The sequence below is a fragment of the Lichenostomus cassidix genome, chromosome 7 (genome assembly GCF_008360975.1).
Source record: "Lichenostomus cassidix isolate B80296 chromosome 7, HeHo_3.0, whole genome shotgun sequence".
Lineage (NCBI taxonomy): Eukaryota > Metazoa > Chordata > Aves > Passeriformes > Meliphagidae > Lichenostomus > Lichenostomus cassidix.
This window is the reverse complement of record NC_139488.1, coordinates 731,761-746,912: the sequence shown is the minus strand read 5'-3', so window position 1 is coordinate 746,912 and position 15,152 is coordinate 731,761.

Here is a 15,152-nt window from a genome sequence, read left to right as displayed (position 1 = left end):
TTATAATTTTTTTTTCTTACGTTAGGACGAACAACACAGGTTCCTCACGTGTTCCTGCCCAGAATGTCTGAGTCCTTTGGCCAATGTCCCCTGCATCCCTTTAGCTGCACCTGGGAAAGAAACCTGAAGGCCAGTACCCAGACAAGAAAATTTAAATCCCAGGAGTTACAACTTGCAACGTTATTAGTCCCTGAAGACAAACTGCACCAAAGCAGGAGGCAGCAGATCTGCTCAAAATAAGCACCTGAGGAAACATGCTGGAGCCCAGCCAGGCTCACCCCAGCAGGGTAGCTATCTTGGGGACCCCTCGCTGAAGGGTGTTGGTGGCCCCAGCAGGTGGCAATGCAGCCTGACACCAGCAGCCACGCTGCTGCTTCAAGCACATGCCCACACTCCTCAGCTGCTAAATCCTACCACGAGAGAACTCAGGCTCAGCTCCTGGGAAAGGCACTCAAACCAAAAAAGCGCACCCGAGTGAGGTTGTATTTCTATACTGTGTGGGATGAGATACGGGAATCATGGAAGCCCTTCCGAAATTCATGACCTCGGAGTCATATACACCCCTGGAAAAAAACAAATTAAAAAAGCAAACCTTTCCCAGTCCTGCCTGAAAGCCACCTAAGCTCCCCGTAGGGGAGGACAACTCATGCTCCTCAGGTGGGTTATCAAGTAAACACTCCACATACTGGGTGAAAATACTTTATCTCTCCACATCAGCTTTAGAGACGTTGCACAAGTCCTGCCACCAACCACTCCCAACTTGAAGAGACTAGAGAGCCAAATACTCCCATTTCCACAAGTTGCCTTTTGCTCTTTGAAGTCTCTTCACCAAATCTACCTCCCCCTAAAATATACCTCCCCTAGGCATAGGGTTTGGGGACATCCTGAAAGGGCAAGAGCATCAGGAAAATGCAGCTGGGCACATGTGTAAGGGTACCAAGGCTCACCACTGAGGTATTTGTCAAGGAAAAAACCAAACCTAGGTAGAGCTGAAATGGCTCCTGTAGATGAGCTTGCAGTGCTATTTCTCTCCCCAACAGGGCCAGAGCAGCTTAGGTCTCCCTCATCTGCTGATGGGCAGCCTTAGGAATTTGCAGGCAACTCCCTGCTTTGGCAGTGCATGAGAACAGAGAAACACAAGGGAAGGAACTGGGCCTCAAGGAGAGAGGGTCTCAGCTCATGTCTTGTTTCAAGTTTTCAGGGGGATCTCTATCCATAGCAGGGGTGCAGTGTTACCATGCAAGCTCTGTCTTAATGCAGCAGGAAACAGATAAGCCCAGGCTAACATAGACTTAAACTCCCAAATTCAGTGTCACAGCTGGTGTAAATGGATACTGCAGCATCTCCACTGCTGTGCCTCTCAACTTACCAAGCACAGTTTAATGACTTTGGCAAAAGGTATTTTTTGCCTTTATGTGGGCCAGTTCTGGAGCTGCATGGAGTTAAACTGATTGAGGGCAGTTTAGGATCCAGCTCCTCTGCAACAGGTGAACATAGGAATCAGGGGGAATTATTTAACTTTGAACTGTTGATCAAATTTATGATGTAGCTAATAAGCTTGTTTGTGCCTGACCTTAAGAGAAAGTGTTGGTTGGATACCAGCAATACCTGAGAGGAAGATTTTTGTTGTTTCATTTTTCTTTTTTTATTTGTGTGGGTTTGGGGTTTTTTTTAAAGAACAAGCAAACTCTTCCAAGACTGAGGGTGCCACTTATCAAACATCCCCTTACCATGAACCGGAAACAGACACAACACAGCTCTCCCTTTAGGACAAATGCATTTACATTCCTCCTACACTCCCTGTCTTTGCCAAAGATTACAAAATATCACATCATAGCAGCTGGGCTTCAGAGACCTCCTTACCAGCTCTAGATCAAGGATCAGGGATGTTGCTACTGCAGAAGTGACATTGCTTGGCTTGGGTGATGCTCTGCAAGCCCATAAAGGCTGCTGGCACTACTGCAAGCATGGCATCTGGAGTCTGAGGATGAGCATCTGGAATCTGCTCTGAGACCCAGAGAGGACCAGCGCATCTTTGAATCCTGCAGGATTTTTTCAAATCCTCTCCCTCAAAAACAATTCTCAATATAGCTGCTGCTTCCAGACAGTCTGCTATTGCCTCACACACAAACCCAAGTGTTCCCCAAACCAGCTTTCACCCTTAGCATGGTGGTCCCTGCCACTTCCTTCCACAGCAGACACTTCTGTTTTACCTCTCTCCCCACTTCAGTCACCTACTTGTTTCTGTCTTCATGCTGCCAGTTTTGACAAAGAAGGGTGGTAGCTTTTATTTTGCAGCATTTCACAAATCCAGTTTACAGCAGCACAGCAAGGGGAAGGCAAAACCAACTTATCACAAGGAAACCTGAACCCTCCTGCTGTTCACAGGGAGAAAGTTCAGGACCTCCCAAGAACGACCCCATTCCCAGTATTTGGACATTCTGGATGCTAAGAGAGCCAGCAGAAAGAAAAAGAGATAATTCAGTAATTTTTCATGTTTCACTCAACTTCAGAGGCACAAAAGCCGTTTGGTTTTGCCACCTTCTTTTCAGGACAGGACAACTTGCAGCCACCCTTCACCCTCAGGTGCCCTGCAACTCCTTCCTTTTCCCCAGAGGATGAAAGATGACAAATTTGGCCAAAAAAGTAAAATAGATCCTCTAATGACTGGCCACCCTTAAGGCCTGGGTATGACAATACACTGCTCTGCTTCCTCTGCTGCAAGGAGGACAAATAGAAAAGGAGAAGACACAAAGGTGGCACTAAAACCAACTTGTAAGCCTTAAGAAGGCAAAAAAAGAGCAGGACTGTGAGGAGCCATTTAACTCCATCTCCTCACGTCTGGGGAATTTCTTGCTAGTGGGGCACGTGCCAGGCAACCCTTGTGAAAAGCTTATTTTGCAGCAGTTGCAATTTGCTGCAGCATTTGCAGCATTCACAGGCAGTAACCAAATCCACTGGTAGTATTTTGCCTTCCATAAATCCCATTGGAGCCAAGCCCATAAATAGTTACACTGTAGTATGGAACTGCATACAAGGCAAGAGCAAATGTTCCACATAACGCCTGGTGGACTTAATCAGACTGAGGAGTCAATCATATTTCCACCATTTGGCCAAGTTTTATTATAGATCCCCCTCTTTAAGGATACCCCTAAGTGGTGAGGGAGAGACCACAGTGGTGCCAAACAGCTTCCTCACAGGGGACGTGCAAAGCATCCCTCAATTGCAAGGGTTTCCCCTATTGCCAGAAGGGTTTTGGAACAGTTTTCTACCAGTTCCATCTCTATCCTGACACTCCCAGTAGTGAACAGGAAGGGAGAGATCAGATTTTTATGAGTGGCTGAAAAGATAAGACACACCTCCAAAAACAAACTTTAAGACACTCCAAGAGACTTACCATAAAATACAAATTTTGGATGGAAGGATATCCTACATCCAGGGATAATCTTGTTGGGAATTCATAGCTCATTTGTCACCATGGGGAAAAGCACAAACTCCACCTGGGTGACAGCTACAGCAGGTAGCAGTTAGGTGACAGCCACACCCAGATATAGCACAGCAGTTCCCAGAATCGGGCTCATCACCCCACTAGACTGCAGTGCTTAATACTTGCACGTCTGACAAATTCATCTGCAAGAAGCTGGGCTCCAGATCAGAAGCAGGAAGTTGCCAGTGGAAGCATTTGGGAACCCCTGGTGGTTCATCTTCACAGGATAAACTCCAAGGTTTTTATATCACCCAAGGCTAGGAAATATCCCATTCCAGTAGGGCTGACCCCATGCTTTACAAGCATATGGAGAAGACAGTCTGATGCAGGGATCCTAAATGTGGACACATGAATCTGAGTTTTGGGAGCACACAGACCTTTTTTAAAACAGAACAATCATCTTTCATCATCTTTCCTTCTCTTTTATTATCTTCACAATGCCAGTAGCCCCAGTTCCCTGGTTTTCAGCTGCAGTAATCTCATTCACTTATTCCAATAACCACTTAGCCTTCCACTGAACAGTCCATGCATTTAAGTGTGAAATTGTAAACCCCAGGAGAATGATATTAGCACTTACTCCCTATATCCCTGATTTGGGACAGGTGGTGTCAGCAAGGGGGAAAATAACTTTCTCTGTAATAGTAAAAGTATGGTCTGACATCCTTTCCTTGCTTTTTCTGCTTTAAATATGATAGGTATTTTACTGCAAGAGGGCCTGATTTGGGACTCTTCTCAGCCGCAATTTTCACAAAAGCTATAAGGCAATTACTTTCCTACATTTCCCTCCTTCTTTCTAATTTTGCTGGAATTAGAGTGGAGAAAAAAAGTAAAAGATGCCACTGGGAAAACACAGAAGTATCTTCAAGCAAGGCAAATACTAAAGGCTCACCTTCTTACAAAACCAGGCCATGAAGAGTATGGAGGTTGCAGTCAAAGTATTACTCGAGTATTACAAAGAGTATTACAAAGAGTAATACCTCAGAGTAATAACCTCAGAGTATGGAGGTTGCAGTCAAAGTATTCAGTTAGAAAATGGATTAGATATGCCTGAACAAAACTCTTTAATGACCTATATGCAGCTTGGATGTGCCTTAGGTAAATGAGGGATAAATTTCCCAATGAATTGCACCATTTGGAAAAAAGAAAACCCACCACATTACTATCCTCAGCACATTTTCAGCTCTAAATTGTTCATGCTGTGCCCATGCAGAGCTGAGTCCTTTAACAATTTCAGGTGATGGAAGTTGCACATGCCATCCTGCCACCACTTCTAATCTGACCAGAAGGTCACAGAATCCCAGGATGGTTTGTGTTGGAAGGACCTTAGAGCTTATCTTGTTCCAACCCCCCACCATGGCCAGGGACGCCTTCCACTAGACCAGATCCATTCAGACACATCATTTCCAGGTGTCTGTCCACACCTGGAAATGTCTCCTCTGTCTCCTCTGTCCAATCAGCTCAGGGCAGTACCCCCACACCACTTTTGAAGGCAGCTTTGAGAGCTCCATTAGGATTTAGGAGAAAGCTTCCACCCACTTAGGGTGGCTGGAGGTCTAATGCACCGGGGGGTAGACTCAAGCTTATTACATCTCTACATGACACTCTGACAATTTTCTAAACATCATCATTTCATCAAAAAGAAGGAAACCTGGGGAACAGGGCTGGAGGAAATTTGAAATGTGCCCAGATGAGACAGCCTTGCCTTGGACTGGGACTCAGCAGACAAGTCTCCTTCCTCTGTCTGCATCTGAGCAGAAGAGACAAGCTGGGTCTCTTCCAGCAAGTCATTTGGCTGCTCTCTGCTATGGTTTTCTCCCATTTCTTTTGCTCCTTTTCCAGCATCGCTGATGCAGAGTTTCTTATTATTTCTTGACGTGGCACATCACAGAGGTAACCCAGGTTGAGCTTGAAATATGAAGATGCTTCTTTTGCATTTGCCACACTGCAAAGAGTAACATTTTTGCAGCACTTAGAAAATGCTCAAAAGCTACTGAAGAAGAAATCAGTACCTAACACCAAATATGCAAATATAGAACAAAGCAATGCAAAATTAATACTATGGCTCCAACATTATGCCCCTCTGGGTCTTGTGAAAGAGAATCTGGGAATGGAAAACCTTCACAGAAGTGTTTCATTTCCCAGGTGAAGAAACGTGAATCAATGCATTATCATCATGTTCTGCCGCTGATTATTCCCTGTACTTCAGAGTCAGGAAAGTACTACCATGGCAAGGAGATGAGCCCTGGCTGGATTCACAGTCATCAGGAAGAACGTAGCATCCCACATCTCAGATAGCTGCCAGCCTTTTAGCCATTGAAGAACTCTCCTTGCCTCTGGCCAGGCCTACCAGCTCAGCTAGAGGGGAAAAGCTGGGCAGACAACCCCACTGTTCTCCAGCCAGCAATGCCCAGCCCTGGAAGCCTGCAGGAGATGTGCTGTGTGAAGGTAGGTCACAGGGAGCTAGGCTGAGTATTTGTTCGGATATCTTTTGTACATGTGCAAGGCCACCACATTGTATGAACCCCAAGAAGTGCAAAGCTCACCAGCACAGAAACTGTCACTAGCTCCTTAAAAGGACAGTGAAAGTTTGAGATGCTTTATTTAACCTCTGCAAAGGTCATTTACTGTTGTGGAAACTGAGTTCCAATTAAGGGTACCACAAAGGCTGGCCAAGACTCTCAGAGAGCTGTTGAAAACAGAAAGGATCTCTTGGCCATCTGTTCTACAGCAGGCCAGGCTCCCCAGGACCCTCATAGCTGTTGGGCACATTTTCTTCAACTCCAGCTAATCACCAGACACAATCTTTAGACACAACGCAGGGCTGGAAACCTTGCATAGGCACAAATTTAAGGCTGGAAGAAAAACCAACACACAAAAGTCCAACTAGAAGCTTGCAATGGCCATAGAAAGATGAAAAGCACCATCCTTCAGCTGGGACTAAATGCATTAAGAAAAGAAAAAGGCATACTAGAAGACATTTCAAACCCTGGAACAGGGAACTGGAAAACAAGCTGTGATCTTCTTAAAGTGAACTGGAAGCAATAAAATTCCCCATATCTTTGCTTTCCAAGAGGGGTTGAGCACCTTCTGTTTGTCTTATGACAAAGCTTTGATGTAGTCACCATCACAGAAACGTGGTGGGATGACTTGCATAACTGGAGCGCTGCAGTGGATGGTTACAAGCTCTACAGAAGAGACAGGAGAGGGAGAAAAGGTCGAGGGGTGGCTCTTGATGCTATGGAAGTTGAGATTAATGACAATAAAGTCGAGGGCCTATGTGTAAGAATCAGGGGGAAGGCTAATAAGGCTAACATCCTGCTGGGAGTCTGTTATAAACCACCCAGCCAGGATGAAGAGTTGGATAACTTATTCTACAAGCAGCTGGAGGATGTTTCAAGATCACCAGCCCTTGTTCTTTTGGTTACTTTAACCCACCAGACATCTGCTGGGAACTCAACACAGCAGAGAAGAGGCAGGTTCTTGGAGTGTGTGGAGGACAACTTCTTGTCACAGCTGATGAGTGAGCCTACTGGGGAGGTACTACATTAGATCTGCTGTTTGCTAATACAGATGGGCTGGTGGGAGATGTGGTGGTTGAAGGCCATCTGGGGCACAGTGATCATGAAATTATAGTTTTCAATATTTGGTGAAATCAGGAAGGGCATCAATAAACTTTCCCACTAGGCTTCCAGAGGGCAGACTTTGGCCTACTCAGGAGAGTTATTTGGAGAGTTCCTTGGGAAGCAGCCCTAAAGAACAAAGGAGTGCAGGAAAGACGGGCATGCTTCAAAACAGAAATCTTGAAGGCACAGAAACAAGCTGTCCCTATGTGCCAAAATAGGAGTTGATGAGGAAAATGACCAGCCTGGATGAGCAAGGAGCTTTTGAAGGAACTAAGGAAAAAAAGAGGGTGTAGCACCTTTGAAAGGAGGGTCAGGTATCTCAGGAAATGTTTAAGGGGGTTGCTAGGGCATGTAGAGAAAGAGAGGCAATAGCCCAGTTAGAACTCAAACTGGCAACTTCTGTGAAGGACAATAAAAAATATTTATATTTTTATAAATACATTAATGGCAAAAGGAAGGGTAAGGACAACCTCCATTCTCTATTAGATGCAGGAGGGAATTTAGTAACTAAAGATGAGGAAAAGGCAGCGGTACTGAACACCTTCTTTGCTTCCGTTTTCAACAGAAAGACAGATTGTCCTCAGGACAGCTGTCCTCCTGGGATGGTAGATGGTGTCAGGGAGCAGAATAGCCCCCCTGGTTTCCAGGAGGAAGCACTCAGAGACCTGCTGAGTCACTGAGATGCTCACAAATCTATGGGACCAGATGGGATCCACCCCAGGGTGATGAGGGAGCTGGCAGAAGAGCATGTGAAGCTGCTCTCCACCATTTACCATCAGTCCTGGCTCACCAGGGAGGTTCCAGATGACTGGAAGCTGGTCAATGTGATGTCCATCCACAAGAAGGGCCGAAAGGAGGATTCAGAAAACTACAGGCCAGTCAGCCTGACCTCAGTGCCCAGCAAGATTATGGAACAGATTACCTTGAGTGCCATCACATGGCACCTACAGGATGGCCAGGGGATCAGAGCCAGCCAGTATGGGTTTAGGAGGGGTAGGTTGTGTTTGACCAACCTGATCTCCTTTTATGACCAGGTGACCTGCCTGGTGGATGCGGGAAAGGCTGTGGATGTTGTCTGTCTGGACTTCAGCAAAGCCTTTGATACCATTTCCCATAGGAAACTCCTGGAAAAGCTGGCAGCTTACAGCTTGGACAGGTGCACTCTTTGCTGAGTTAAGAACTGGACAGCTGGCTGGGCCCAGAGTGGTGGTGAATGGTGCTGCATCCAGTTGGCGGCCAGTCACTGTGGTGTCCCCCCGGGGGTCAGTGCTGGGGCCAGTCCTGTTTAATATCTTCACTGATGATCTGGATGAGGGGATTGATTCCCCCATCAGTAAATTTGCAGATGACACCAAGCTGGGAGCATGTGTCGATCTGCAGGAGGGTAGGAGGGCTCTGCAAAGGGACTTGGACAGGCTGGATGGATGGGCCGAGCCAAGCAACATGAAGTTTAACAAGTCCGAGTGCAGAGTCCTGCACTTTGGCCACAACAACCCCCTGCAGCACTACAGGCTGAAGACAGAGTGGCTGAACAGTGCCCAGGTAGAATGGGACCTGGGGGTACTGGTCAATAACCAACTGAACATGAGCCAGCAGTGTGCCCAGGTAGCCAAAATGGCCAATGGTATCCCGGCCTGTATCAGGAATAGTGTGGCCAGCAGGACCAGGGAAGTCATTCCTCCCCTGTACTGGTGGGGCCTTACCTTGAGTACTGTGTCCAGTTCTGGGCCCTTCAGTTCAGGAAGGACATTGAGATGCTTGAACGTGTCCAAAGGAAGGAAACAAGGCTGCTGAAGGGCTTGGAACACAAGTCCTGTGAAGAACAGCTGAGGGAGCTGGGGTTGTTTAGCCTGGAAGAAAGGAGACTCAGGGTTGACCTTATGACTCTCTACAACTACCTGAGGGGTAGTTGTAGTCAGGTGGGGTCAGTTTCTTCTCCCGGGCAACAACTGACAGAACAAGAGGACAGAGTCTTAAGCTGCGCCAAGAGAAGTTTAGGTTAGACGTTAGAAAAAAATTCTTCACTGAAACAGTGATTGTGCACTGGAATCATCTGCCCAGGGAGGTGGTGGAGTCACCATCCAGTATTTAAAAAAAGACTGGATATGGCACTCAGTGCCATGGTTTAGTTGATGAGGAGGTGTTAGGTCATAGGTTGGACTTGATGATCTTAAAGGTCTTTTCCAACCTAGTTCATTCTGTGATTCGGTGATGACAGCACTGGGATGGAGATTCAAGCCCCATGTTCTGGCCATTGTGCAGACTTGACTTGACCCCAGAGCTCAGAACAGCAAGTTGTGCCAGACCCTTCTTTAACTGTTCCCACCAATTCAGCATTCTGGTATTTGCAGATGATACCATTTCAAGGTGCTGGGTACCAAAATTCTGTTTATACATATTTTCCTAGATCTCCCTATGCCTTGAACCCACTTACCAGACTGCCTGCCTATATTTGTGTCTGCTTGTATCCTCCTCTTACAACTATTTCCCATTAGGATCTTTTCCTCCTTAGTTTAAATCCTAATCATGCAACACACAATGTACAGCGTACTACATGTTCTTGTGGCCCCAGAGGACACTGTTAGAAACAGACTTAGCCATCACTTGCTCTTTAGAAACTCATCTGTAGTAACTGGTTTTCAAAATGAAGTGAGTTGAGACACCTTGATCTGGAGGATGTTCAGCTTAAAAATCCATGAAAGGAGGCCACAGGGTGGTTTGTTTTGTTTTTAAGAGGAGAGTGTACATCACTTTCTGAAAATGCAAGACTAATCTCTCAAAATCACTTGTGACTGCTGGAATCCTTGTCCAATAAATAACAATTACCATCCTCATTACTGAGTAAAGGCTGACAGGGAAAGCAGGTCTGCATCAGAAGGAAAAGAAACCCTCAGCGGCTGAAGCTGCCAACAACACATTCCTCCTGGCAGATGTCGCCTTCTCCCAGGAGCTGCCACTGCCACTTTCTGCTGGATGTTGCCTTCAGCTGTCTAATCCCTCTGCAGCAAACACACTGCTCCTCTCCTCCCAGCAGCAGACAGACCACAAGAGCCAGGGTTCACAACTGTGCTGTGGCTTCAGGTTTCTCCTTCCCTTTGAAAGCACAGTACTGTGGGATGAGACACATTTGTCAAGTTAATTAGGAATTGAAGAATGTCAGTTTTGAACTCTACTGTGAAACAAGCAGATCTGCTAAATTGCATGTGCTGGGAGTGGGGGCAATGTGCTTTTCAGCATTCACCATCCTCAGACAGAGAAGCAAACATGCTACCCAGGATTATCAGCATACTTGTATTTGTTAAAACCCACAGCAGACAGGGTTGATTATGGCTTTTTAATTACTGTTAAAATTTTAAAAACACTAGACAAAATCTTTGTAGAAATTGCATTTTTCAAAAGGATAAATAAAAATTCTGCCTCCATAACGGCAACAAAAGGGAGCTACAAGAAGTTTAAAAAAAAGAAAAAAAGTGATGCAAAGAGAAAATGCCAGAGACTACAGTGATGCTCTGAAGAAACATAAGCCCCATCTAAATTTACAGGAAACTGAGAGTCTCAATTCCTTTCAGATCATAAAAACCACAAATGGGAGACAGATATCCCCAACAACAGCAGGCACAAATGTAACATTCCAGCCTCACACCTCTCAGGCTGGTTATTATGACATTACTAAATGTAGAACAGCCCCCTGCTCCAAGGTACCCTAAAAAGGCTGTGCTAAACTGACATTCAATTCAGGAAGAGGGAGAAGAGAGGCACTGACAGGAGGCTGCTAACATTAGATTACTTCCCATCCTTTGGAAAACACATCCAATAAGGAAAAGGTTGGATAGCCACAGCCATATTCCCAGATGCCTTGATTCTCACATCCCCCCAGTTATCTCAATATGATTTTACTGTAATAAGAAACCTGCACACTCATTGCAGGGGAACAGCATTGAAACTAGGAGACAGTATTTTTTTAAAAACTGCCATACAAATACTAAGTCCTCAAAAGCTCGCAATTTAAATCTAAGCAATCTCCTCTGTCCCTACCAACTCACTTAAGCACCATAGGAATTAATGAAAGAACTTCATCAGTCATTACCTGTATGAAACAATTACAAGGACAAAATAAAAATGAGCATACATGAAATTATTTCACAACAGAATCTGAAGGAAAGTGCACTGACTTGTGTTTACTGCAGCACAACTAATTTGAAGAAATCATGACATTGGGGTTTACATCAAACAATTCTTGCATTGCAGCATAACCTTTCAGGACCCAGTCTCCCACCTATTTTAGAGCCTCCAAAACTACAGAAGTGAAGCTGCCTTCCACTGTACTTACAATTGTGACTTAAACTGTCTTTGCTATAAACAGTCACCCAAATCAGCTTTGGCACTCTAGGGTCCAGTTGTACTTCCCCTCATAGGATCCAACATTTCTCAATGAGAAAGGTAGAAATAACCTTCAAAGCAAAATGTTAAAAGTCACACCTGCACATACACCCAGAGCAAACCACAGCCAACTGTTGCAGTTCTGTAAGCTTAATGGAGTTGCTTGGCATCATGAGTTTGGGAAAAAGCATTCGCTAAGAATAACTGGCATTTTTAAACTACCTTTGGGAGTAACAGTCTTCTAAAACATGTCATCAGCCTCTTGCTGGCAGCTCTGAAGCATCTCAAATTGCAAAGCATCTGACTCTGACAGAAGTTTAACAAGCGGGAGAAAAACCATCAGGGCTGGCTATTCAAACAGAAGGGGCTGAAATATAAGCCTTGCTCATGTTGCACTCTAAGAGACGAACAAACACCTGATTACATGTGTCTTATATGAAATTGCAGCTTTAGAGATAATAACTGCAATGGCTGCCGGCAGAGACAGAGGCAGCTTGCACTGGCTGCCAAACACCAGGAACACAAAGCTTTTGTAGGAGGTTCAAGGTATTCAGTCACTCCCCACCACCAGAGACCCTCCCAGGGGGTCCTTCATCCCTTGTGCTCTGACATCTTATCCAACCCCACAGGATTTCCAGCTCCTGGATCCAGCAGCACCTTCTGCAAGAGTCACTGTGTTTCTCCTAACAACCTCTGATCTCATAGGTCACACAAGAAGCAAAGTGACATTCTTGAGCATCACCATGTCACTTGCCTCCCTACAGCTAAATTAGGAGTGCAGTGGCAGCAGTCTATTTAGAGCCAGCACAGCTTCTTGACAAACCCTGGAGAGACATTTCTTATGACTACATCACTATTCCCCAAAAAACAAGCTTGCACCAAGGAGCCTCTTCAGTGGGAAGATTTTGCAGTGCTTCACCAAGTTTGTTTTCACACACAGAGTGAACACACAAACATTAAGAGCACAGCACAGGCAGCCAAGCTCCATCACACCTAGTTTTAAACAGCTTGACCAGGTTTATCCATTGTGTCACTGGCTGCAGTGAAACCTTCCTGCCTTCTTAAAAAAAAGGAAGGTCACTGTGTGCTCTCTCACCTTGGACTGCAGCATGACTGGTTGCCAAGTGTCCCCTCTCCCACTAAAAACATTAAGGGACCCACACTATCATCTTGTGACATTCCTAAAAGGAGGCTCTTTACCCCTGACTGGTTGGAGAGTGCAAGAAAACCCTGTCAGGCCCTGCCTGCAGCCTCCTTTGCCTGCTGGGTGGAAAACACTTCTCCAGCCATGGGCTTGGCACTGGGAATTAAAATACTGCTGGGATAAGACAATACAGATCCACCAGAAAGCAGCTGTTAATGCTAGAGAAGAATATAAGTTCAGAGAAAGCATTGAGCTGGGATGGCTGGGTGGCTGGACCAAAGGCACAGCATCAACTGTAGAGGGATGCTACAGCTGGAGTGCCACAGGGAACACTGACACCAGACACAATAACCTCAGACGCCCAAACCTCCAATCCAAAATGTCAGTTCTCTGCATAAAGACCCTTTTTACGCAGGATGCTTAGAAAGGTTATCATCATGATTAACAATAAAAGAGGAGCTCATTGAATGCTTTATGTTCATTTGTGTCCTCTCAGACAACTGTGGTACAAATATGTTCTAGATACTTGTGTGGACCTCTATCAGGGCTTAATAAGCCTTGACAATGCTACTTACATTCTTAAAACAGTTTTCTCAGATATGTATAATGCGACTGACTATACGATAATGTAGTTATGGCCACCTCTCCGCAAAGACAATCATCTTCATGGATGGGATTCAAAATACACAAGTACTACCTAAAACCTACTTAGGTTTCATAAATCCAAAGTACTTACTGCTAAACATGGAAATAGATGAAAAGTTTTGTTTCCTACAGCTTCCTTCTTGCTGGGCCATCTCAAGGTTTGCATACAACTGAGCTACATACCACTTACATTCTAACACAACAGGAAGAATCATGCAGGTAAATCGAGAACAGGGTGTTCCAGTGTTTCAAACACATTTTGGAGTCTCTGGACTTTAAGCAGTATTTAAGCAAATGCAGATGCAAATGTGTGCTTGGCAAAGACAGAATTCCAGTGATAAGGACAGAGACCATATGATCTCAGAGAATGATGCTCACATCTCCAAGGTCTGTGTCTGGAAAGCTATCCATGCGTCACTGAGATGTCTTACTAATGACTGAAGAGAAAAAGAGGTCTAGATTGTGAAAGCAGCAGATTTCCTAAAAACAGGTATGACCTTTGAGTTTTGATAGATTTCAAGCCCAGTTGATAGATTTCAAGCCCAGCTGATCCCTAACAGAAATCAACAAACTTTAAACCACATCACATTAAGCCAGTTTGTCCTTTAGATCCTGGTCTGACTCAAGACCTGGAGCACTTTATCAAAAGTGAGAGGGAAGAAGCAAAAAAGCGAAAGATAATGACCCATAGGTCATAATTAAACCTTCCAGGCAATGCAGGTATGTGGAGAGTTTGGGCTGGATACTGAGATATCCTTCAATACCCTTTTCAAGCCTGAAGTCACTCCATCTCCCAGCAGATTAAAATGGGACCCAAGAAAGACAGTTCATTCTAAATGGCAGTAATTTAAATCCTTTGCTGCATGCTCCAGGGAAAAGAGAGGAAGGGAAAGGCAAGGGAATCTCTGCAGCACACACACAGGCTGTGGAGTCCTGAAGACATGGGAATCCCAATTGCACAAAGCAGCACCAAGAAGATTTTATCCTGTGAAGTGTGAGAGAGCACGCAGAGTTTCACATCTCATCCACTGCCTAATGGTTATGTTTCAAACTACACTATACCCCTCCAGACCTGCCAGCTAGTGCTCTCCTTGGTACAGAGTCCTGCCTTGTACACACATTCTGCCTCCACCACCCCCTGCTCATGCATGCTGTTGTTACATTTAGCCAGGCACTCGCATTTCAGAGCCTGGTTGCTCAGTGATCTATAAACTGGTGCTCATGCCAAGGAAACCGAGGTGCCAAGAAAACGACTGGAAGCTTTACAGGACAGTGGAAACCAAACTGTAAACAGCACTTGGGTGACACTTTTTTCCTCAGGGAATGATGGCACGAGGAAGGTGAGCTCCCGAAGGTGAGCATGAAGGGAGCACCCAAGTCATCCGGGCAAGGCTGAGAAGCAGACACACCTTCAGGACGCTGCTGCCCCCGCAGGCAGCCCTCCTGGGCAAGGCAAGGGCTGTCTGAGGCACTTGCCGGCTCTCTGGGGAACGCCTTGTATGTGCCGCTGCCAGTTGCTGGGGGACGCTGACATCGTCTGGGACAGAATTAGAAAACCTTGAGCAGAAGGGCAACGTGGCACAAGTGCTAAGTCAGCCGTGTGCTATATGTAGCGCACCAGTTGGTGCCTTCTTTCCCCTGCTTTAGATAGTCATTCATTTGCCTGCTCCTTCAGCAAGGTTTGACTTCAGCCTATGCTGCCCTGTGACTGCTCCGGGCCCTTGGCTGCATTCAGGCTAGCAACACCTTACACAGCACTTAAAGGAGCCAAGAGACAAATCCTCGGAGCCAAGAGAGCCCTTCATTTGTTCATGTAATCCAACCTTTATGCCATTATATGAAGCTCTCTCCAGTGTTCACCCATTACTACCCT